Source organism: Pituophis catenifer, unplaced genomic scaffold (genome assembly GCF_029215685.1).
Source record: "Pituophis catenifer annectens isolate HBS135680 unplaced genomic scaffold, rPitCat1.0.hap2 SCAF_6, whole genome shotgun sequence".
Lineage (NCBI taxonomy): Eukaryota > Metazoa > Chordata > Lepidosauria > Squamata > Colubridae > Pituophis > Pituophis catenifer.
This window is the reverse complement of record NW_027256886.1, coordinates 70,134,127-70,159,946: the sequence shown is the minus strand read 5'-3', so window position 1 is coordinate 70,159,946 and position 25,820 is coordinate 70,134,127. Positions and strand designations below refer to the sequence as shown.

The 25,820-nt window shown below is 37.7% G+C and overlaps 1 protein-coding gene across 2 annotated transcripts in view; it reads right to left on the bottom strand.

The window, feature by feature from the left end:
* PRKG1 (protein kinase cGMP-dependent 1) overlaps nucleotides 1-25,820 on the bottom strand; it is an 884,536-nt gene that overhangs the window by 477,039 nt on the left and 381,677 nt on the right. The gene's annotated exons all lie outside the window — the stretch shown is intronic.

The following is a 25,820-nucleotide window of genomic DNA, read 5'->3' as shown; positions in this document are numbered from 1 at the left end:
TACTGTATGGGTACAGTATACCCATACAATGAAATTCACTTAACACCCAAAGACCAGGTCCAACACACATAACAATCCCCAAACACACTCCCACTCACCACAATTCCCACCCCTAAACCACCCAAACATCCACACAACAGACCAAGTAATGCTGTCCAACAGCTCACTGATGGTGGCCCTTTAGTTCATTGTTGAGTGCAATTATAGCTCTGGGATAATAAGTGGGAAGAGATAGCTACTAGGAAGGATGAGAATAATAATAGTAATACAGTCTTAGTAAATAATTTGACATTGTTGTGGGAATTAGTTGTTTAGCAGAGTGATGGCATTCGGGGAAAAAACTGTCCTTGTTTTTAAATCTAGGTAAATGAACTGCAGTTCTCTTTTGAACAGAATATCGCTATTAAAGCATTCAGGCAAATGGAGCAGATTTAACCAGGGATCCAAAAGATTATAATAATATTTTGTATTTCACATAATATTTGCGAGTTTTCAAATCAGGTTTCATGTATAATTTGGATGGACTCCTATTAACAACCTAGGAAACAGCACCATTTCTGTCTTGTAGTTTATTTTCAGGTATAATGTACAATGTTTATTTTGACTTAGGGAAAACTTTGTCCAGGTGTCAAAGTTTTTCAGAGACTCTTTCCTTGGCTCCAAAATCATCAGAAATGAATGTGAAGAAAGTCTTAGTATTGGCTCTGAAATTTACTCTTTCCAGAATTTTGTACCCTTCACCCAATGGATAAAAAAATCTTAAAAAAAAAATCTAAACTTATCAGGCACCCTTTACTGCAATATTATTTTAATAACATTTTTAATCTGGTTGCCATTTCTTTTGACCATTTAAATACTTACTGGGAGTTTTATACAGTTTCATTAATGTTATTTATTTTCTGTTATAACCAGTGGTGGGTTGCTCCGGTTCTATAGATCCGGTAGTAAAACTGGCGGGAGGCTCCGCCCACCCAGCACGATGTCATCATTGGTGATTTGCGCATGTGCGCTCAATCCCGCTGCGAACCAGTAGTAAAGGTAAATGAAACCCACCCATGGTTATAATATTGTTAATTGGCTCACACGCTTTAGCCAAAAGGCAAATATAAATAGATGAAATAAAATATGTAACACATAACAATATACAGCGAGAAAAGTTCACACACAATCCATGTGGCTTACTGACATGAATTTTTGTTCTCCCCAATCATACTGCCAACATTCAAAGGCATAATTTTCTTTCTTTTGTTTTATTTTGCACCAAGCTCTAGTTTAACAGTTATTTTATGCTGTATAAAATAAATTGTGAGAAGAGAGACAGAGGGAGTTATAACCCTGAGCATTTCCAGCCTCTTACCAGGAGATGCAGTCATGTAGTGGGTCAATAAAATAAAATATAAGGTATATGCATAAAACTAAACAGTAAAATAAGATTTGTCTCTTCCTATGTTTATTTATTCAACTCATCGTCGATCCAGTCAGCTAGCAACACAATAAAATAGGAATGAATAAAATAATTGTGACAAACTCTTAAGTCATACTGAAGATGGTAGAGAACTGAGATGAGAAAGGTTTACAAGCCTTCCTAGACTGTAATCTACAATACAATACAAGCAAATATATACGTACAAATACATACAATACATACAAATACAAGCAAGATAATATCTCATATCTCACAATGAACTCATATCACAAACTTCCTAATTTAAACTTCTGCCTCTTAACTTCTATCTTAGGGTATTTCTATTTTCATGCTTCTATAGTCTTAATATGCTTTTAACATGCTAGCAGAGTATCAGGGGTATGGGGTCAGAGTATACAATTAAATGTTCCCAAATTAGTAATCAAAAGACATTGTTCAATAAAATGTACTTCATCAATAGTAAAACTGATAGAATGAAATACACATTGTTCACATTTTCCCATCCAACACCATTTTTTGTCCTTTGCCTTAAAATGGAAAGCAAAGTTCCATATGCTAATTCATAAACCTTTGACATTGAACAGAACTTCTGAAAATGGGAAAATATCTCAATATTGGACAAAGACTTAGCTGTAAATCATATGTATGGAGCCTTTTTTCTTACATTAAATATGTACAGTATCTTAAAATGAAAAGTACTTTGCTACTTAGCTCTTTCCTGCTATTTAAGCAAGCCAAAATGAAATAATATTTCCAAAGCTAAATACACAGTTTTTCACATTTTCCTGTCAAACACTATTTTCTAATCCTCACATTAAAATGAAAAACAAACCACTAAGTTAAAATAAAGTCATATTGCCATAAAATTAAACATACCTTTCTTAAAAATCTCTTTTGCAAATGGACCGGTAGCAGAAAGAATGTATATTTTTTGCAGTTGTTGCTTATAAATCACTTCTCTCATTGAACTAAGCTAGCTGGGGAAGAAGTTTCATTTAGCATACTTAGAGTACATCCGATCTTAATTCAGAATGGCTATCCTTCCAAGATGCTCTTTGAAGACAGAAAAAAGAATAATACAATCTGTCAAGCTATCATTCTTCTAGGGATCCCATTGATGTTTTTTATCAAACAAAATCTATTTCAAGAAAGAAAATTCATTAGCATTTCCTTTTTCTGTGTTTCAACAGGCAAATGAACTTTTTTTTAAAAAAAAATGGAATTATGATCTCAGACAGTAGTCATCTGGATATATTTTAAGACATCCATCATTATAATATGTCTGCCTAACTAGTAAATTATACCCACCGTTCTTTGTAATTTAAGTTAATTTTAAAATAATCACCAAGTAATTATCATATCAATAACACTTCAGTAGTATGTTAATTTTAAACTTCCCTATTACTATGTATATCGTTTAACTGTATAATAATACACTATGTCTAGGAACTTGCCTTACATGTATGTTTATATAATTATTTGCATACATAATTAAATACTGCTTAACTCTAATCAGGAAGACTTATTACTGTACTTTAAGAATGAACACCACTAAATTTATCACTCTGAATATAATAGATAAAAATTGACAGCAGTTTGTAGGGACCTGAAATGGGGGGGGGCGGTGCAGGGAGAAATAGGCCGATTGGCAGAACTTGGCACAAGCTATCAAAGATTAAAGCAATTCCTTTTGGGATTCTTCATGTCAATCCAGCTCCCCTAAGTGTTTCTGGAATAGGGTGCTTAATTCCACCTAAGAAATGGCACAAATACATTTACAACCCTTTTAGTACCAACCCAAGTGACCTTACACTTCTGCCCACAATTTTAGATGCTCTCCCCAATTAGTCTCTTCTTACTTAAAAGTGGTAAAGCAACTCTAATGGAACTTTTGAAATCTAATAGAGACTGCTAGGTTCTTGCCCTGATCTTCTTAACCTAACCCAATTATACTTCTATACTTATACAATTATATGCCAGTTATCAGCCAACCAAGAAGACCATTAAACAGTTTGCTAGACATCTTTTTTTTTTAATGTATTTATTTGGCTAGACAACAGAAGGTGCTGTCTGAGGATCAAGCTGTCTTCCAGGGTAAAAAGTTAAGACTTTGATCACATTATACCATTTGGTGGAAAATATTCCAACCAGCCAAGAGGAATATCTCATATCTCATACCACCTTTGCCAATTTAAAGATGACCTTTATTCGATTCCTAGAGTGAAATTATAGGGATGCCATATGGTTTTTCTCTCTCTCTTTCAGCTGCTATTAAAACTCTATATGAAGCCACTGGGAGAGGTCTAAATAAACAGAAACAAGCTTAAATTTAATATCAGTAAAAGGGTGTTACAGTCTGCCCCAAACATACTGATACCAGACCTAGCGAGAGGTATAGATCAGGTCACATTACCTTTATTGATTGGTTTTTTTTAAAATTTGATTTATATGCCGCCCTTCTCCGGAGACTCAGGGCAGCTTACAGTGCGTTAAGCAATAGCCTTCATACTTTTGTATATTTTATACAAAGTCAGCTTATTGCCCCCACAAACTGGGTCCTCAATTTACCTACCTTAGAAAGGATGGAAGGCTGAGTCAACCTTGAGCCTGGCAAGATTCGAACTTACTTTAATTGCAGACAGCTGGTGTTAAATTACAGTGCCTTGTCTGCAGAGCTATCCAGGCTTTAAGCTTCAAGTCAATAATTGCTGTGTTTTGGATCTTATTATTGTATAGGATTAATGTGATATAGATGGTCTATAAATGTAATCAAATCAATACATCCTAGTACGTGAAATTTTGCATTCCTGCTTCTTTGGGTATTCTTCTCTATATTACTGGATCCTTGGGCGGTTTTCTGATTTTCATTAAATGAAAATGTTCACTATAGATATCCTCTGTTTCTTGCCATACTATAGTACAGCCTGAGTTTTAGGAGCTCTGGAATTTATTTACTTTTAACCTACTGCGTTTATTTACTTCATTTCTACGGCAGAGTTATTTCTGTACATCCTCTTCAGTTCCTTATCTCATCCACACAAGTTCTTCTTTAGTGACATTCTTCATTTCCTTACTTTTCTTAAGCCTGCGGTCTAGTCCAGGGGTCTCCAACCTCGGTCACTTTAAACCTGGCAAACTTCAACTTCCAGAATTCCCCAGCAAAGCTGGCTGGGGAATTCTGGGAGTTGAAGTCCGCCAGGCTTATAGTGGCCAAGGATGGAGACCCCTGGTCTAGTCTGTAATCTTCTTTCATTCCCCATCCTTCCATGTTCTCTTTCCCCTTCATTTCCCTACTCCTCCAAGACTGTCTTCTAGATCTGCCTGCTCCACAAAGCTGATCCACTCTTAAACATGTTTGATGTCTTAAACACAGTCAGACTGACAATTTTCTTCTTGCGTAGAAGCCGGATTGCAAACATTCTGACAGTTCTATTCCCCAAATACTTGGAATGTTATGAATCAGCTCACCACTGTCAGAAGTTTTATTACCTGAAACACAATGCAATACAGATCCTTCTTCTCTCCATTTTAAAGCTTGGGTTAAATTTCCAAACCTTTAATTTGTTAAAGTTGACAATATAGTGTACTAAATTTTCAAATACTAATTGAAAGCATAATTATGTTCCCATCTTTCAAGGGACATCACTATTCTCAAATTTGGTAACTAAAACCAAATTATTTTGGTTTTATATAGCTTCAGTTTGTATAATGTCTAGCTTTAGTTTGTATAATGTCTAGATTTAGTTTGTATAATGTCTATACAAACTAAAACTAGCCAGACAAATTGGCCATTCAGAGAAAGATCATGAACTAGTGGGAGGCTCTTTGACATTTATTCTGAAAGAAACATGGAAGAAGATAAGTTTCATTGCAGTCTTCTGTAGTATTAGCTAAAGAAATGAAGTCGGTGGATAAACTGAACACTTGAAAAGTGAATTTCCTTGTCATTGCTCTAGCAAAAGTAGCTATTATACCAGAAACTATGGCTGTGTGACAGCTTCTACTGGCAAATACAACTGAACAATTTGTCCTCTTCCTCAAATGCATGCCAGGCAGCCTGAAAAACGGAAGAAAATTATATCGATCTGCCATCTTCACATATGGAAATATGACTGAACCTCTTTGGAAATCTAGATAAAAACCAGCACATGAATGAACTCAAGGGCAACATTTGAATTTCATCCATTTTTGAGAACTTGGGAGATCTATAAAATCCATCTATATTGCGGCTGTTACCCAGCAAAAAGCAAATAAAGCAGTAAGTCTAAAGATGAGCCTAAAACGATTAAAATTAAGTGACAGGATAAAACAGTGATTTTAACTAAAAGAATTTCAAAGATAAAATGCTTCACTTCATAGTTGGCCTAAGGATAAAACTGAAAGGATTAAAATAAATGACAGGGCATACGTATAAAACAGTTTCACTTAAAATATGAGCAGTTGGGGCTAATAAAAAGATCAGTCTTATTTTTAGTGCTAGGAGTAAGCGGTATGTTACAGATGAGGTTCAGTTGCCTTTAGGTAATTTTATATGCAGCCATATAGGAGCCATATAGGATCGGGTCTGTTATGTTTTCGCAGGGATGGTGTCGGATAGCAAGAATTGCTGTAGCAAGAACTGGGTAGTTAATGTTGAATTATTCTTCAGAATTGGAATAATTAAGGTTCTGAGTGGTTCTCTGTTAATGATAACAGAAGAATATGCTCAATAGATGCTCAATAGATTCCACCCATATATACCCATAGGGATTCATTCAGCCACAGTATATTATTGTATTTACTTTTAGTAGCACTAAAGGAAGGAAGGACACTACATCAAACTAAGGTGATGCCTTGGGATATCCATTTGCATGAGATGCCATTGGTACCAAGCAGGGGTGGGTTCTACTTATCCTTACTACTGGTTTGCAATGGGAGCGCATGCGTGCTTCTGCACATGCGCAGAAGCTTCTGCATATGCGTAGATCACCAAATATGACATCAGGGCAGGTGGGTGTCGCCTCCCACCGCTTTTACTACTGGTTCTCAAGAACCGGACAGAACCAGGAGCAAACCATCACTGGTACCAGAACATATTTCAAACTCTCAGCTGTGCAGACCTGGAGGCTAATGACTACATAAGAGTTTGATGTTCTATATCATGCAGGCAACTTCTGAGTATCACTGTTGCTTGCTTGAAGGCCATAGAGAGTAAACCAGAAGATGAAAGCCCTAGAAATGAAAATATCCTATAACTCTACCTGTTTGCATGTAATTTGAAATCCCATCCTCAATGTTAAGGGGATAAACTATAGGAAGGAGAGTGAGTCTTGTACTATAGGACTCCACTATCAAGATTAGGGGTGGGCTGCTGGGGGTTTGCAGGGGTTCGGGAGAACCTCTAGCTAAGATTCTGTGCAGTTCAGAGGACCCCCAAATCCCACTCCTGGCTGGTCCCACCCTGCCCGCCCCACTCCTACCAGGGGTCCCCACGCGGCCTGTTTTGGATACAAGTAAGTGCAGGCACGCACGGAGGCTTGGGGAGGGCAAAAACCAGGCCTACCGGAAGTTCAGGAAGGCCAGAAATAGCCCCATTTCTGGCCTCCAGAGGGCCTCTGGTGCCTGGGGAGGCCATTTTTGCCCTCCAGGATGCTCGAGGAAAGCCTCTGGAGCCCGGGGAGGGCAAAAATGCCCTCCCGTCATGGTGCAGGAAATTGACTAGGCCACACCCACCATGTTCACGCCCTCCCAGCAACCGGGCAGAGAACCCCTTGCTAAAATTTTTGAAGTCCATCCCTGATCAAGAACCTTGTTTCCATTTATAAGGTTGAATTAGATGCATAGTGGAAGGTTGTTCTTGGGGATTTGGATTGAACACATTGCACCAGTGCAAGCTTGAGAGATAATCTGAGCCACGCACCGTATAGTAATTGTATTGAGGGCTTGACTTCAATTAACTAAATAGCTGTGGGTACATATTGCCCTCACTTACTTATGCAACAGAATGTTTCATAAACTGTGGCATATTTGGGCACATTCTGAGTTGCATAACTACCACCAATCATTTTATCGTCTTTAGCGTGGAAGACCTCTGCCATATACTTTCAATACAACACCTGTTCCATGTCATCACTGTTACAAGAAAGACAGGAAAACGTTTGGGAACTATTAGCAGATACCATGATTTTAATTTTAGCATAATTAATTTACAATTGGTCCTCTTCACAGTGCCGTGCAAAAATTCCTGAGGCTTTGTTTAAGTCCTATAAGGAACCTTAGAAAGGATGACTACATTCGTTTCATAGAGCGGGATAGCAATATTTTTATTTATTTGTCATTTAAAAAAACAATCATCCTATCATGTTGTGAGAGTAGTAATTTGGTTGAGTTAAACCAGTTTAGCGCTTCATTTATATAGAAAATGAATAATTTCTATGGTGGTAATAAATAGCCTTGTTCACCAGCCTGGATTATTACAAAAGCTGCTGTTAAGTGCCCTTGGAGACTACATGGTACTCTAATGATGCTTTCTCAAGTAATGCTCAGATGAGGAATAATGGTTGGCAATCAATAGTAGTGTTGTTTACCTTGTCCATAGTCTAGTCTGGGAGATGGCGCTGAATGCTGCCTTAAGGTCAGTAAAGGCTGGGTAGAGATATATGTACTCTGGAAGTCGTATTTCTCAATGAGAAATTGATGTATGAGACACTGATTGATTGTAAAGCAGCTTTCCCTGCAGCCAACTTATTCCTCTGCAAGTAGACCTTTGTGTTCCAGCCAGTCTCTGAGTTTCTATTAAAAAATGCCTCAGATAAACCTTAATGCAGTGTTTCCCAACCTTGGCAACTTTAAGATGGGTGGACTTCAATTCCCATCTGACTGGAGAATACTGGAAGCTGAAGTTCATCTATCTTAACATTGCCAAAATTGAGAAGCACTGATTTAGTGATTTGTATGGATCGGTAGTTGGCTGAATTAGTCTTGCAATCCTTTTGAAGTGATCTATATACTATTCACAAACAGCTTAAAGTCACCAAAGAACAAGAATCTATTTATATCTGGTTTGTTTTGCTAATTAATATTCAAGGATGAAAATATCAGATGCAATAGAATTTAATAAAATAAATTATCTTGCAGCTAGGCATGGCTTTCCCTGCCCTGCATCATCCCTGCTGTTGTTGAGCTAGCAATAGATTCATCGATGTTATTAATACTTGGGGATTTCAATCTGCTGCATAAGAACATTGATTCTGAGAAGACTCGGGAGTTTGAGGCATCCTGCTTTGTAGGAGGTGATGTTGCATCCCCTCATGTAGATGTCCTTGTACCAAACTATGTAGATAACTATATCCTGTCTCCAAAGATTGAAACTGCAGTCTGCCATTGATGAGAACCATTGGAGGTAGGGGTGGGTTCTACTTACCTTTACTACTGGTTCGCATCACGCCTGTGCCCGCGCGCTTATTTTGCCCACTCGCGTGCACTCTTCTGCGCATGCGCAGATAACCTATGATGATGTCTGGTCAGTGGACTCAGCCTCCCGCCAGTTTTACTACTGGTTCTTGTGAACCGATCTGAACCAGGGGCAACCCACCACTGATTGGAAGGGATTAAATAGACCTGTTCCAGATTGCAATTTGGTCAAACGTGTAGAAGATGGTTTGTGCTCCTTTATTTGTCAGTGGCTTTTGATACAGACAACCATGTATCTTTCTGGGCCAGGTCCAGGAATAGGCATAGAAGTGCTGATTAAGATGATTCTCCTCCTTCCTCTGGGAATGGTTTCAGTTAGTATTGATTGAGGGGAAAGGTTATGTGATGACCCGGGGCATGGCACAAAGGCAACACAGCCAGAGAACCGGTATGAGTCCCTTTATTGGCACCAACTTTGCCCCCAATGTCTCGTTTACTCTCCAGCCTGGAGAAAAGCTCTCCCACAAACCTGCAGCAGTTTCTGGCTGCAGATACTCTAGTCCAAATGCTGTAAGCAGAATGACTGCAATCTATTACTCCAGCAAGGCAAGATAATGAGTCCCAGAAGTGAAGAATCATGGTAATAATTCCAGCAAGACAAGATCAGCATACAGAAGCACTGCATTAATTCAGGAGTCAGGAGGAATGCCAGGAATGCAGGCCACAACTCTCAACACTAGATGAATTCAGTGTTTGTTCCCGACAAATGCCCTTCACAACTGCCTCTCCTTTAAGCTCCATCCCCAGGTGTGCCTTGTGAGGGGAATCGGGGCCCTTTCCTTCTTGGTAAGCCACGCAACCCATGTTGCTCTCTTCTATGTTCTTCCCTGTGTGCCCTAGTATGAGGAGGGGGTGGGTCTTGGTCTTCATCTGAACCTCCTCTCCCTTGTTCTACCTCTCCCCTGCTCTGCCCAGCCTGACTTTGCCCTTCTCCAGTTTCCTCCACAGCCAATGGAGCCACTCTCCAGTTCTCTGTCAGCTGTTCGTCTTCTGTCTCAGATTCCGACTTAGATTAATACATGGGAAAGTGGGACAGCAAACTGATCTATCAATTCCTAGTCAATATATTAATTTTGAAAAATGCAATTTGCATGCTTTTTCATCAATTATGCTAGCAAAGTTGATCATCAAAATTTTACCAAAAAAATTACACTACATAGGATTTGGCAAAATTAATTTTTAAAATATTTAATCATGGTACCTTTCCAAGTTAAGAAAATTAACATGATAAAATGGAGATGCGTTCCTAACTGAATTAATTTTCTAATTAAAACTTTCCCAGTTAAAACTGAAGCCAAAATGAGCATTAGTTAATACAAGGCAAATCCAGTACATGGATGTATATGTGGAAGAGGACAATTCTCTCCTGATCATAAAAAAAATGAACACACTGCACAGAAATTGAAATAGACTATGTAAAGGAAAGCCTAGAATCTTCTGTACCTTTACAGGGAGGGAAAAAAGCGTAGAAACTAGTGGATTGGGATTTCACTGAACTAGGGCTGCATAAAAATCTTGGTTTACATAGGAAGAACCTGGCTAAAGAGAAATATACATAAAGACCTACGAAAAGAAAAGATATATATATATATATATGTAGTTTGTTTGTTTTTTTGTATTGTTTTTCTATTTTATGGGGTGAATATAAATGTATTTTGTATGTACTTGATTTGATATTTTATCTTTTTATGTTTAATAAAGATTATTTTTTTTAAATAAAAATAAAAATAAATAAATGCATATTATGTGGGTGCATTTACCCACATATGCACATATATTATTATTATTATTATTATTATTATTATTATTATTATTATTATTATTATTATTATTTTGCACATATATTATATGACACAGAGAAAAATCACAATCTAGTCCAGATGTATACATGTACATGGCAAAAAAAACCAAATCTTGCGAGTTTACCAGACGGATGGCATAGGGACAAAGCTGTTACAGAATCAGGTAGCCCTGCTAGAAATACTTCAAAACTTCCTCCCACAGGGGAGCAACAGAAACAGATAGTAAAGTGGGTATGTGGGATCTCTAATAATGCTTTGAGCTCTTAGCACATAGTGCTTATAAGCGGTATCCTGAATAACAGGAAGCGAGCTTCCTATAATCTTCTCAGCTGTCCTTACCACTCTCTGTATGGACTTTCTATCTGAGGCACTGCTACCACCAAACCAAACAGTGATGCAATTTGTTAAAACACTCTCAATTGTGCGTCTGTAAAAAGTGGCCAGGACATGCAGATGCTGGTTTGCGTGTTTCACTAAGGATGACATGTGGAGAGACCAATTCAGATTATCTGCACCCCCAGATATTTAATACCGTTGACCACTTCTACATGTGAAAAGAAATCTCTAATCTGATGGATTTCTTTAACCTCCCCATAACTCATACATCTAAAACGAATGAGAAAAATGGCACCAGTTGAAGTTCATTTTTTTCTCCTACAAAATCTAGGTGAGTTTTAAGCAATACATTGGTGCCATTATATGTGCAGAGATAATTTGCTAAGTAACTCTTATCTCTTTTTTTTTTTTGTCTATCCTGAGATTGCTTAATTAGAGTGATTGTTTAATCAGGGTATTACAATCCCCTTTAATACAGCTCAAGAATTTGGCATTACTTCTTTCTGACATATTTTTATGTTTTGTTTAGCAGGCAGACAGCTAACACAGAAGCCTTCATGGACACAGTTCATTGCTTTTCTAACTGAATTTAATTTCATTTTAATTTCACCAACTGAAGCGAGCTTATTCTTCTCTTCAGATAATAATGGAACTTATTTGTTCCAACAGTTCTTGATGGTTTACAATAAGAGATTTTTTTTTTCCCAGGCTGAAAAAAAATCGAAAGACTGTTTCAGTTCTAACCACGCCATATTTAGATGCTGAAAACAAAGAAACCAGGAACCTGGTATGAGTTCTGGCAGCTGGCATTGTGCACGCTCTGATGCACCAAAGGGTTCTTTTCACCCATACATCTCTTATTTCTAATAGGTGCTCTATACATCCGCATCTGTGGGATTTGCAAGATTTATCCTCAACAGCTGTTTTGTGGCAACAATGAATGAACCGAGGCAGAACAAGCAGTCAGAAGAAGGAAAGCAAATAAGCACCGGGAATTATTAAAATGAAAAACAATTGCTTTGGTAAGAGCACACAGATCTGAAAATTACAACTCTTTACACTTTTTAAGTTTTGCCTAATTACCCTTCTAGTTGATTTCCGTCCACTTAATAAATCAGAGGGAACTGAATTCCACATAAACGTTAATTGCCTTAAAAATGGCACTTAAGCATTCCCTCACAATAATAATGTCTTACGTTCACTAAAATCAATAGCAGTTTTTAAATTAGTTTGATTACTTTTCTATCCTAAAAGTCCTCTCCATCTAAAAAGAAGAAGACTTGAGCTTCTTATTTATTTATTTATTTAGCACATTTATATAGCTACCTATCTCACTGAATGTGACTCTGGTGGCATACAATCTATAGCTGAACAATATTAAAACAGTTTTAAAAATAAATAAAAACAAGGTAAGTAATAAAAACAAGATTGCAAAAGAATACTCATCTAAACACAATACAACCATCGTACAGGTTTACCATGGGATCCCCAAGGTGTTTGGAAAACTCAACATCAGGGGAGGCTGAGCCACAGCAAAAAGAGGCATTTAATCTGGATCCTATCAAATGAAGCTCTTCAGCAGTTTAGAGCCATGGTGGTGCAGTGGTTAGAATGCAGTATTGCAGGCTGACTCTGCTCACTGCCAAGTGTTCGATCCTGACCAGCTGAAGGTTGACACAGCCTTCCATCCTTCTGGACCCAGATTGTTGGGGGAAATTTGCTGACATTGTAAACTGTCCAAAGAGTTCTGTAAAGCACTATCGGGCAGTATAGAAGTCTAAATGCTATTGATAGTGATATTAACAGATGGAACACACAACATACCCCTTCTGCTGGACCCGATGGGGATGGGTAGATATTATAGGAAAGAGGTAATCCTCATATAACCTGAACTCATGCCATGTAGGGCTTTAAAGGTCAAAAAACAAAAACTTAAATTGCATCCAGAAGTAAACTGGCAGCCAATGCAGTTTACAGAATAGAGGTGTAACACATACTATTTCTGTAAATTCTCCCATACACTCCTGTAAATGGACATCCTAATTCTCCTTCCTTGGGAGTTACCTTAAGAGTGGCCATCTTTAGATATAATAAAAGTGGAGCTAGGCTCATTTCGAAGAGCCTAGTAATATATACCAGGTTGACTTTCTCATCTGTGAGTAAATCATAGTTGATCCTTATTACAAGCCAAGCTGACATTTAGCAATAGCATCCAAAAGCCAGAATCTCTAAATGCCTGCTCTCCAGAAAATATAATTGAGTTCTGGGTACTAGAATATGGTACCGGTACAACCTGCCCCCACCCCTCACCCTAGTTTCCCTCCATATCTTTCCATACCAATCACCACTACAATATTCTGAATTGTCCCAACTTCCCCCAAGGCCCCAGCACTTCCCACCCCCATATCCACAGGCTCACAGAACAAGAGATCCTCACACATCATTCTAAGGAAAAGATAATTGAATTCCCCTTTGCTCTCAGTATCAAAGGTCACTACCACTACCATTGCCCTAACTGGCTCTTACCTGAAAAAGGTAATTAGTCTCCTACCAGAAAAAATCCCTGAATCATCCAAATACATCCTTTTGCTAGCCAACATCACACTATCTGATGGAGACTGTGCAGAAGATCTAACAAAGATCACCCATTACGCTCTCATTTTTCAAACACCAGTAGGAAAAAGACAAGATAGCTTTCAAGGGGGGATCCATGGCAAGGATCCAAGGCACCGAACATATAGTCAACCTAACATTCCATCTTGAGCTACTCCAACTTACTTAACAGGAACTCTTTTGTTTGCAGCCAGTTTTGTATTTCTGAAGGTATGCTAGCCTTCTTCAACATTCTCTTTTAATTTATATAGTCCTTTGAAATGTCTATTAAAATTTGAGGCATAGCATTGGAAGGAGCTTAGGAAACTCCAGAAGTTTTGTTTCTCTGCAACATCAAATGTGAACTTTCATTGTAGGTCTTAGAGGATAGGGTCACCCTTCAGCAGTAGAATTACATTCTTGTATGCTAGGATTAGTGCTTGACATCTCCAGACAGTGGCTTCACTCTGAATAACTCTATGTTTGATGTTCTCATAATAGAGAATTGTAAACAAGAAGTATAAAAGTAGAAACAAGAACAATGCTGTGAAACTATAAAACGACAAGGCTTTACATCTGGCAAACAGCAATGTTCTGCAGTTATAAAATTTCAAGCTCAATATCATAATACTTTGTAGAAATAAATGAAACAATTACTGCAAAACCTTAATATACACTCCATTTCTGCTAGTTACACAGAAGTCATTTACTGCTTCTCCAGCAATGTGAAAACATCCAGGAAGCTTCAAGGGTAGGGTTTTTTTTGTTTTTTTTGTGCACACAAAGACACACAGGGACACCAAGAGATGGCTGTCTAGCCTCCACTTGACGACATCTGTTCAAGAGAAGTGAAGAGGTGCTATAGGTAATTGCTTCTGCGTTACATTTTTTACCTTCTTTTGATATTCAACTTCAATAGACTCCTTAGCTCTCTGCCAATGCCAACAGAGAAAGAGCACAATGCCGAGCTTTTCAAACAAGATAATTGGTAGCGGATCTCTCCGTGTGTTCAATTCCTTCTAATTCTTCAAATGAACATTTTTTTTCTTATTCCGCCTTAGCTGAATAGGAAGCCTAATTAGGATGGAACACAATTAATATCTGTATAGTTTTTAACAATTATTAAGACCAATAAGTGATGGAAAACATTTCCAATGCCCACAATGATGCAATAATGCTGGAGCATTCACTGCAGTAAAACTAGTTGTGGTGGTATCTTTATAATCATAATTCATTAATCTTTACCATAAGAGTAATGTAGCATAAACAAAGAAATAGAAATTGATGTTTTGAGTTGCAGAAAACCAATGCATCCCAAAGCGTTTGGCTTATATATCATTTTATTCATTAAGAAAATATTCATGTTGCTTTTTTCCTCATTCTCCAAGAGGTTACATGACATCCACATATTGCAGTGAGTTGTCCTAACAATTTAATTTGTTATTGAAGAACTAACAAACCCACTTTCCCCTCATCAGTTCCTAACTCAGGGGTGAAAACCTGCAGGTTCTGACAGGTTCTGAAGAACCGGTAGTGGAAATTTTGAGTAGTTCAAAGAACTGGCCAATACCACCTCTGGCTGGCCCCTGAGTGGGGTGGGGATGGAGATTTTGCAATCTCCTTCCCCCAGGAGTGGGGAGGGAATGGGGATTTTGCAGTATCCTTCCCTTGGAGTGGGGTGGGAATGGAGATTTTGCAGTATCCTTCCCCTGCCATGTCCACCAAGCCACACCACGCCCACTAAGCCACGTCCACAGAACCAGTAGTAAAAAGATTTGGATTTCACTGCTGTCCTAACTGTACTGCCTTCACTAATACCAAACATTAATTTTGCTACTATGACAATAACAATAACAATATAACAATTAAACTATAATTACTGACTAATCTGTTTGGAGTTGTCTTACTTGTGAAATATTTTGGCCTTAAATGCACAGGATTGTGAACGTGACTGTAGAAAACACAAGTTGTGCTTCACAGTATTTCGACTTTAAAAGGTTATCATGACTTAAGGTCATTCCATGCATGGGAAGAGGGTGAACCTTCATCTCCTGTGGGCCAGTAAAATGTTTCTTGATTTTTGAATTAGCTTCTTTTTAAAAGAACGGCAAGAAAGGAGATTTGGGAGCAATCTAGTGAAACATTCTTGAGCTGTTTTTACATTGTTTTGCTCTCTTTTTACGGGACGTGGTGGCTCAGTGGCTAAGACGCTGAGCTTGTCAGTCGAAAGGTCGGCAGTTCAGCAGTTTGAATCCCTAGTGTCGCCTAACGGGGTGAGCTCCCATTATTTGTCCCAGCTTCTGCCAACCTAGCAGTTCGAAAGCATGTAAAAATTGCAAGTAGAAAAATAGGGACCACTTTGGTGAAAAGGTGACAGCATTCTGTGCGCCTTTGCCATTTAGTCATGCCAGCTACGGAGACGTCTTCATACAGCGCTGGCTCTTCAGCTTTGAAACAGAGATAAGCACCGCCCCCTAGAGTCAGGAACGACTAGCACATATGTGCGAGGGGAACCTTTACCTTTATTCTCTTTTTACTCCCCACCACCACTCCAAAAAAACTCCATATCACAACATAGTTACTTCACATGCTACTAATTTTTTGCTACTCTTTTCAATATTCAGAAAAACTTAACATGTAGAAATCTCAATCGAGGAGAAACAAGAGCCTTAGAATTACATTTTGTGCTTGGCAAGGAACAACTTTACAGTGCTCTCAGAATAAAAGTATAAAGTGAAAACACAACTGAACAGAAACAGATGAAAACAAATGCTAAATCAAATTGCTTGCTCCCTTTGAATTGGGCCCATTCGTGAATCTGGAAAGGGGTGGGGCATTAAAGGGAATGAAATTCAATAAAAACAGGTGGCACCTACCTATAAGTGGGGTGGGGAATCAAGCAAGTTACATGAAATCCCTGACATGCTGTCAGCTTTTTCTAAGATCAAAAACAACCCTGAATAATAACAACCATTTCTCCAACTACAAAGATTCCTTTAAGCCCTGTGTGAGGAAAAGTTAGAAGAATCATTTTTTTTGTGTGTATATTAAAAAGAACTCAGTGCAGGGGCAAGGACTTAATCTCTCCTTTTGAAGTTCTACATGGCCAATTAGCATTTGTATAGCAATGATACCTGAACTTCAAATGCCCTCATCTAAGCGAGTGCTCCCTTTATTGTAACGTATCTTTGCACATGCATAATGCTGTGGCATTATATGGCATAATAATGTTCAGCAGTTCGAATCCCTAGTGCTGCGTAATGGAGTGAGCTCCCATTACTTGTCCCAGCTTCTGCCAACCTAGCAGTTCGAAAGCACGTAAAAAATGGAAGTAGAAAAATAGGGACCATCTTTGGTGGGATGTAACAGCGTTCTGTGCGCCTTTGGGGTTTAGTCATGCCGGCTACATGACCACAGATGTCTTCAAACAGTGCTGGCTCATTGGCTTAGGAATGGAGATGAGCACCGCCCGCTAGAGTCAGAAATGACTAGCACACATGTGAGGGGGAACCTTTACCTATACCTTTCATGCTGTGGCATCAATGGAAGCCTGCCTATCTGGAACAATGAAAGCAATTTAGACTTTGTAAAACTTCTCATTGCTCTGAACCGCTGGATTGCCTGTTGCAGCATAAGCAAAGAACAACTTCTTTATCTCTGGCATCCTCCAAGCACCAGAACATAAATTTAAAAAATGATCCAGTACCAACCTGACTCACATTTTCTTCCATTATTAGACAAGGTGACCAGAGGTGGGTTTCACATAATTTTACCACCAGTTCACCGCGCACCAAAAATGTGACCACGCTTGCACACATGTGCGTGGCTTAGAAAATAGGACGGCATAGCATCGGGGCGGGTGGGCCCATCTGCAGGTCGACACTACCGGTTCGCCCGAACCAGTCCAAACCGGCTGAATACCATCACTGAAGGTGACCAATAAGGAACATAAACAAAAAGGAAGGGTCGTATAGATTTCAAATCTCTACATAAATATTTTTGTTATACAGGTAGTCCTCGACTTACAAGCACAACTGAGCCTAACATTTCTGAGGCTAAGTGACATATTTGTTAAGTGAATTTTGCCCCTTTCTATGATCTTTCTTTCCAGGGTTGTTAAGCGAATCCCTGCAGTTGTTAAACTAGTAACAAAGTTGTTAAGTGAATCTGGCTTCCCCCTTGATTTTGTTTGACAGAAGGTCACAGAAGGTCATCACACGACACCAGGACACTGCAGCGGTCATAAATATGAGCCGGTTGCCAGGAGTCTGAATTTTGATCACGTGATCATGGGGATGCTGCAATGGTCATGTGTGAAAAATGGTCATAAGTCACTTTTTTCAGTGCCCTTGTAACTTTGAACAGTCACTAAATGAACTGTTGTATGTCAAGGACTACCTGTACATTTCTAAAGCAGACAGGGGAGTTAGCTTGTAATCATAACTTTTAGAGCAGCTAGAACATAAAGAGCTCCATAGCTCCCTTTGGGCAGCTCCTGCAAAACTACCTCCTCTCTCCCAAAAGAAAAAGATAAAGTTGCATCTCTCCTACCATATAAGAGCCTTTAGTTTCACTTTTTTTTGGGGGGGGGAAGGGCTAAATTAAGTAAATAAATAAATCTTAAAATAATTGCTATGTTTATTTATTTATTTATGCTATGTAAAAATGAAAATAGAAGTGTTCCTAATAAATTGTATCTGGTCTCAATTTTCGAAGAACTAAGCACTGGGGTTGTCCAAATAGACAATAATTTTGGAAAGATTGCTTATACATCAGGAAATAAAGCACCTTGATTTCATCTTCTCAAATCCAACAGTGAGCTAGATAATAGGATTGTTTCCAAGTATACACTAGTAATGTAACCAGAAATGAGATGCATCAGAAGAGCCAGGGTCTTCCTCCCAGTGACCTCAATTTTACAGAATTTCCTTCCAATAAAATCATGCCTTGCCCTTACTTCACTTGTCATTTAGATAGGCTCTTCACAAGTTCATATTGACTTGGGTAGCTTATCTCTCAAACACTTTCACAAATAATTATGGGTATCTGATCAATTTGATCACAGAAAATGAACAGGATATGAAAACTCATAAACGCTCCCCTCCATTAGTTTCTGTAGTGCAAAACAAAGGGAGGATTTGAGCAAAGAAAAATAGCAGAAGGTCCCCAGAGGCAAAAATTAATAATAATAATAATAATAATAATAATAATAATAATAATAATAATAACAACAACAACAACAACAACAACAACAACAACAACAACAACCATCATGTAGTGCTGGTTTGATTGGGTGGTGTTTGGCTTTTCCAAAACGTTGGGATAACTCAGATTAACAGATTAACAGAGTTGGAAGGGACCTTATAAGTCATTTAGTCCAACCCCCAGCTCAAGCAGGAGACCCTACACCAGTGATGGCTAACCTTTTCCGGACCAAGTGCCCAAAGTGTGCGTGTGCGCGCGCAAATGCGAGCACGCCCAAACCCCCCAAATGCAATGCAGCTCTGTGCATGCACTCCCCATGCATGTGCACGTCCCCCCTGCCCACACTACACCCCCTGTGCATGTGTGTGCAGACCCCACATATGCCCTGTCCCCCTACACATGCCCAAACCCCCGTGCATGCGTGGCAGAGTCCCGAAGAATTAGTTGGCTGGTGGGAGGCACACGCACATGCGCATGCATAGCAGAGCTGAACTGGGGTGACAGCTCACGTGCCATCAGAAAGGATGCTGCGTGCCACCTCTGGCAGACATGCCATAGGTTCGCCATCACGGCCCTACACTATTTCTGACAAATGGCAGTCCAATCTTTTCTTGAAAGTCTCAAGTGATGAAGCTCCCACAACTTCCGAAGGCAACTTCTGTTCCATTGGTTGATTCCGATAGTTAACTCCGATAGTACTGCTTTATTAATAACTTTAAAAGTTCTCCATCTCTTGTATGATATTCATTTTCAGGGTCCAGCCTTCTAAGCTGGGTTTCACAGCCTGTAAGAACCCACCATACCGTACGTCATCAGTCGAACCCGGACTTGACATAGGAGCTCAACCTTTGATGGTCTCTCAATCCTTAGATCAAGAAAACCAATGGGCATACTGAATAAACTCAGCCAAAGGCACTGTCAAATAACCAAGGATCGAAACTCTCATTTTTCTTCTCCATATAAACTAGATACTAAAAAATCTCAGTGCTGCAAAAGAAATAAGGTTTTCCTCTTTCTCTTTCTTCTTTCTTTCTTTCTTTCTTTCTTTCTTTCTTTCTTTCTTTCTTTCTTTCTCTTTCTTTCTTTTTTCTTTCTTTCCTTCCTTCCTTCCTTTTTCTTTCTCTGTATCTTAAACCAAAGTCTTCCATGTTGTTCCCCATTCTAAAACAAAGAAGTACCTACGCATTTTTTACCTGACACACTGTAAAATGAAACCCTTTACACCATTTACATGTGTAAGATACTTGTATAATTGACTTCATAGAGTAATTTTACAATGTTTTAACTTTGGATTCATGTGTCTTTTGAATTTGTGGCCTTACAAATGCAATAAATAACTAAAAATCATAGATTTACCTTTCTTACTTCATTGCCTTGAATGCCATTAGCTTCAAACATATTCTGTTAAATTTGCCATACACAAATAATTGTTCAGTATTTGAGTGTCCATACTCACGGGATGAAATAATACTTAAAACTGGTATTAATTATTAGAGTCACATTTTGGTTCTGACACATATAAGCATTGTAGGGAAATCAGATTTATAGTAATGACATATGAAACTTTTTTTGTAAAAGTTGCAGTAAATTGCAAAATTATCTGAAAACTGTAATATCTGTCACTAAGAAGATTTTTTCAAGTGTATCAAATGCTAAAGGTTTGATGGCATTTTATTAGCTCTCAGAGGAGCTAATTCCTAATTACAACATTTAAATGTCTATCACTTACCCAACTCTAACATCTATTTAATGCCAAACTACAGAACTCTTTTTTAGATTGATGTCATTATGACTTGACTTTTACAATAATTTTGTTGGCGTCAACTAATTCTATAAAACTTTCATGCATCATCTGTCCAGATAAGAATTCCCCACATATTAAGAAGATTGAGCGTAACATGCAAAACTGAGTTACCAAGTTTATCTAAATATACTATAAAAGCACACAATATTACTTTAAGGTATGCACTGATTGTCTTTTTTTGCTCAGTATTACTTTACACCAATCTTCCTCAATTTTGAGCCCACCCAAAAGTATTAAACTTTAATGCCTGAACTGTCTCTGGAGAAGCACTCAACTGTAAGTGGTGGTAATCTTTCCCGATTCTATCTCTATATGCTAAGAATTGAGCCTACAGGTAAACTTCCTGTCATTTTTCAAAACCATGATTTTTAATCCTGCCAGTTAAAAATGTAGTGGTTCCATCTATAATGTTGCACAACTAAATCTTCTGGTTCTTTGTATTCACAGTCAGCACTTTGTATTTCATCTAATTTAATCTAGTTTATGTCCCGCTGCAAATAATGGGATTTAAATTACACCCATCTAATTTGTCCCAGTTTTTTCTGGGAGCTAATTACTGTATATTTCTTACATTTTTAATGTTGTAGGTATTTTGTAATAATGCACTTTAATAAAACTGGTATCCATAAGATTTTCTAGCATTTTGCAAATAATTTCCCCCAACCATATTCATATATTTTAAGAATTTCAAACATGACTAAGTGTAAGACTAAATTTTTATTTCTGAAGATATGTGTTTGTTGCTAGGTAACTGTGTTTCGTAGAATTTGATTGGCTGTGTATCCAAAGCATTTGCTAGAATGTACACCACACAGACAAGAAATATGGGGGAGGGAGAGAGAAAGAGCTTAAAACTTAGAAATGCATTCTTGTGAAACCTCTTTTTTTTTTTTAAAAAAAAAGTGTCTTTAACATTCTTTGCCAATTATATTCACTAAAGCTTTGCAATGAGGAAACAGAAACAAATCTTAAATCTAGCCACAAACAACCAGAACTTCTCTGGTTCATAAATAATATGCTGGGTGTTTTAATAATAATCACTGTTACTTTGTTTTTCATTTTTGTTTTTGTTTTGGCAGCAAAGACACTAAATGTTTTGTGTTATTTTTTATTTATTTATTTATTTATTTATTTATTTATTTATTTATTTATTTATATTTAGATTTATATACCTTCCTTCTCCCGAAGGACTCAGGGCGGTGAACAGCCAAAGGTAAAAAACATAGAATACAGAAATTTAAAAGCAATTTAAAATATATTAAAGAATTTGGCCCAACAATTAAAATACTCCATTTAAAATTAAAATTAAAATTAAACAATTGGAAAAGTTAGGCCAGCCCGGCTTGTTGAAATAAAAAGGTCTTGAGGGCCCGGCGGAAAGTACGTAAATCCGGAATCGTCCGTATCTCCGTGGGGAGCTCGTTCCAGAGGGCAGGTGCTCCCACAGAGAAAGCTCTCCCCCTGGGGGCTGCCCATCGACATTGTTTGACTGACGGCACCCCGAGGAGACCCTCTCTGTGGGAGCGTACTGGCCGGTGGGAGGCTCTCGGTGGTAGAAGGCGGTCTCGTAGATATCCAGGTCCTAAGCCTTGGAGTGTTCTAAAGGTGGTCACCAACACCTTGAATCCCACCTGGAGGACCACCGGAAGCCAGTGCAGCTCACACAGGAGAGGTGTTACATGGGAGCGCCATGACGCTCCCATAATCACCCATGCGGCCGCATTCTGGACCAGTTGGAGCCTCCGGGTGCTCTTCAAGGGGAGCCCCATGTAGAGAGCATTACAGTAGTCCAGGCGAGAAGTGACGAGGGCATGAGTGACTGTGCGCAAGGAGTCCTGATCCAGAAAGGGACGCAACACACATTTGAAGAGATAAAATCATATTCTGAGAAAACATGAATTCCAGGACCACTGAGTTCAGAGGCGCATAAAACTTTTATTTGTATCAAGTTTTGCCCAGGATTTGAAAACAAGACTTTCTGATGCATTCTTAAAGTACAATACAAGCTCAACATAGTAGCTTCACCCTTTTTGTGGATCATACAACACTGAAATTTCAAATAGTACATAATTTTATTTATTTACACATTTTGTGGTGCTAGGTTAAAACCAAAATGGTGCTTCTTGTTTTATCTCACTTACAGAAACCAGCTGAATGTACAGTTCAACATTGGAAATGGGGAAAAGCTTTGTGTAGTTCGGCCCTTTGCCCAATCATATATTTTCAAAAAGGCATCATGCTTCACCGAACTTGCTTAGCAGTGCGAACAATGCACCTGTCAAAACAAAATCCACTCTTCTCTTCTGACAGCTGCACCATCTGGTCCAAAGGCAATTGTTTTGGATTCTATATTCTACACTACACCAAGGATTCAGATGAATATTCAAGCAACAGACCTCGTTTGCTTGGAGCTGTCCAGGGTCCTGAATTTATCTCTAATTACCTGATATGGTTTCCTTATTTGTAGAATTCATCTGTAAATACTTAACCTCTGTTTGCAGACAAGCTATTATTGGTCACTGCTGAATCTTCTTTCTCGGGGTCAGTTTCATCATAAACAGATACGAAGGTAGAAATGTGATTGATTTGATTTTGATTGATTTGCAGCCATTTCATATCATTTGCAACTCTGAGACATTTAACAATGAAAACAGCAAATAAATATATAATTCCATCAAATATATAATTCCATCAAACCAGCATAACATATCTAAGCAGGTTCATTGAAGCAAGAAGTCTTTTTGGAAAGGATATAATTGAGCAAAGGGGAAAGTTTTGTGTAGTTTGTCCCTATTTCCCATGCTGAACTGTCCTTTCAGTTGGTTTCTCTATGTGAGATGGAGAAACACCACTTTAATTTCAGTTCAGAAAATGTATATATAAACAAACAAACAAACAAACAAACAAACAAACAAACAAATCAAAGCCAGAATTAGCTTCTATACTACCTGAAATGGTAAGAGTTGTATGATTCAGGTAAGGTTTGAAGCTACTATCCAGAGCTTGTATTTTACTTTAAGTATTCATCAGAAATCAGCTTATCCACATTAATGCTCCATAACCAGAAAGCAACGCAAAGGCACAAATAGCACATTATTATTCAAATAATTATTAAACGTACCATGAATATTTTAATATTTTTCTAATATCATGTTAACTGCCAAGAGTTGTTACTTTATGGCAGAATATAAATGTATCAAATAAATATTAGAGCATTTACTAATATATTACAGATTACATGTTACAGCCTATATTACAGATATAGTGTGAAATCTGTCATCCTATTAATTAATTTATTTAAATGGCATAGTGGCCTTTAAACAATATTGAGCCATTTAAAATCCCAAATGAAACAGAACTGCTCCTTCAGTAACATAAAATTGTGCGGGTGGAAGTAAGTAAATTTAGATCTCTAGATAATTTTAGCTCAGAAAATACATTAATGAGCACAATCATTATTCTAGAAGAAAATATAATCAGAAAAAAATTTATCAGATATAATTCTCTACTTTTATGGCTTCCAGTTTAGCAGATTAGCCAAATGACAAGTATAGTCTCACTGAGGGCCAGAATATACATTATTGAGCAATGTTCTCAGGTCATGTACTGAAACTTTCTTCCAACTTATGCTTTCATAGTACATATCCAACTATATACTAACCTCATCCATGATTTGGGGAAAAGAGAGTTGAACAGGGATATTCAATGAATCATTTTTATAATCCATATCATTAAAAACTTCTAAACAGAATAGCTGGATCTGTGAGGAGATCACAGTATTCTGAATACCAAAAAAATGTTCTCTGTGTATGATTGAATCTGCATAGAAACTACAGGACTGTCAAAACAGTCTTAAAGATTTTTTATACCTGTTTGAAATGCAGGTCTAATAAAAGCAAAGGTAATGTATTCCTAGCAAAATTAATTAAAAAGTCAAGCAATCATGAAAATAAAATATCCGTTCAACTGAGGGCCAGTGACGAACAAGACAGAGGCCAGGATGTAAACACATGATAAATCAATCAGTAAGCTAATCATCTGCCTAGTAACATTGGTATTGTCTTCTTCCCATTCAATTCCCTTCAACAGATGAATAAATTCCAACACCAGATCAACAGAATAAGCTGATCACCAGATCAATAGAAAATGTACAATATCCGACTTACGATTTCCAATTAAATAGAAGCTTGCATGTATTTACTAAATGAGATATATTCCTGATAAAGTTTTTTTTTTTTAAAGAAAAATTAGATTAATCTCAAATGAGCACCAAACAGAAATCTGAGGTATAGGTTGAATAAGGTAAATGTTCAAAGAGGGGAAAAAAAGACAAAACAAAACTGCACTATTTAGGATAACAATTTGCTCTTCATCTCAAATCAGACGTTAATTCTCTTTTTTCCTTTAAACAATATCTAAATCAAATTCATCAAACCGAGAATTGGTTGAAGAAAATATAATGTAATTTTTCTATCTTGGACTACTTATAGATAGAATTGTGGTTCTCAACCTTTTCTTCACCACCAAGCTCTTTAAATTCTCTTTGTGGCTATGGACCATGGCCATGGATCACCAAAACGTAACTCAAGATTTAAAGCACTAGACTGCATCAAATATTCACAAACTCCCTGCGACTACATTGCGGCCTCCCAGCGGTCCACGGACCAGAGGTTGAAAACTACTGGAATAAACTATAGACTACTTTACCAAAAAACTCTAAAATTATACAAACAAGCTATAATATCCCCTCTTCAGATTTTTGTTCCTTACCTCTTTTTCAGATATCATTCTGTGTCCACTGTTAATAAATTTATTTTGTGCATGGCTATTGCTCTATCTAAACACTGATAAGAATTAAAAGTGATATATGTTATTAGTTAGTTTATTGATTAGCCTATAGGTCATATCAAAGCACAAGGTGCAAACACATATCACCATTAAAATCTTATACAAACAATTTAAAATAAAAGTAAGGTAAAACACAATAGTTATAGGATTACCCTGTTTTCCCCAAAATAAGACATCCCCTGATAATAAGCCCAATTGGGCTTTCGAGCACATGGCAATAAGGCCAAACACTTATGTCAGGGTTCAAAAAAAATATAAGACAGGGTCTTATTTTCGGGGAAACATGGTAGATACAATATAATTTGATACATAGATATATAAATATCTATGTTATTAATTCCTTATCAGTTTCTTC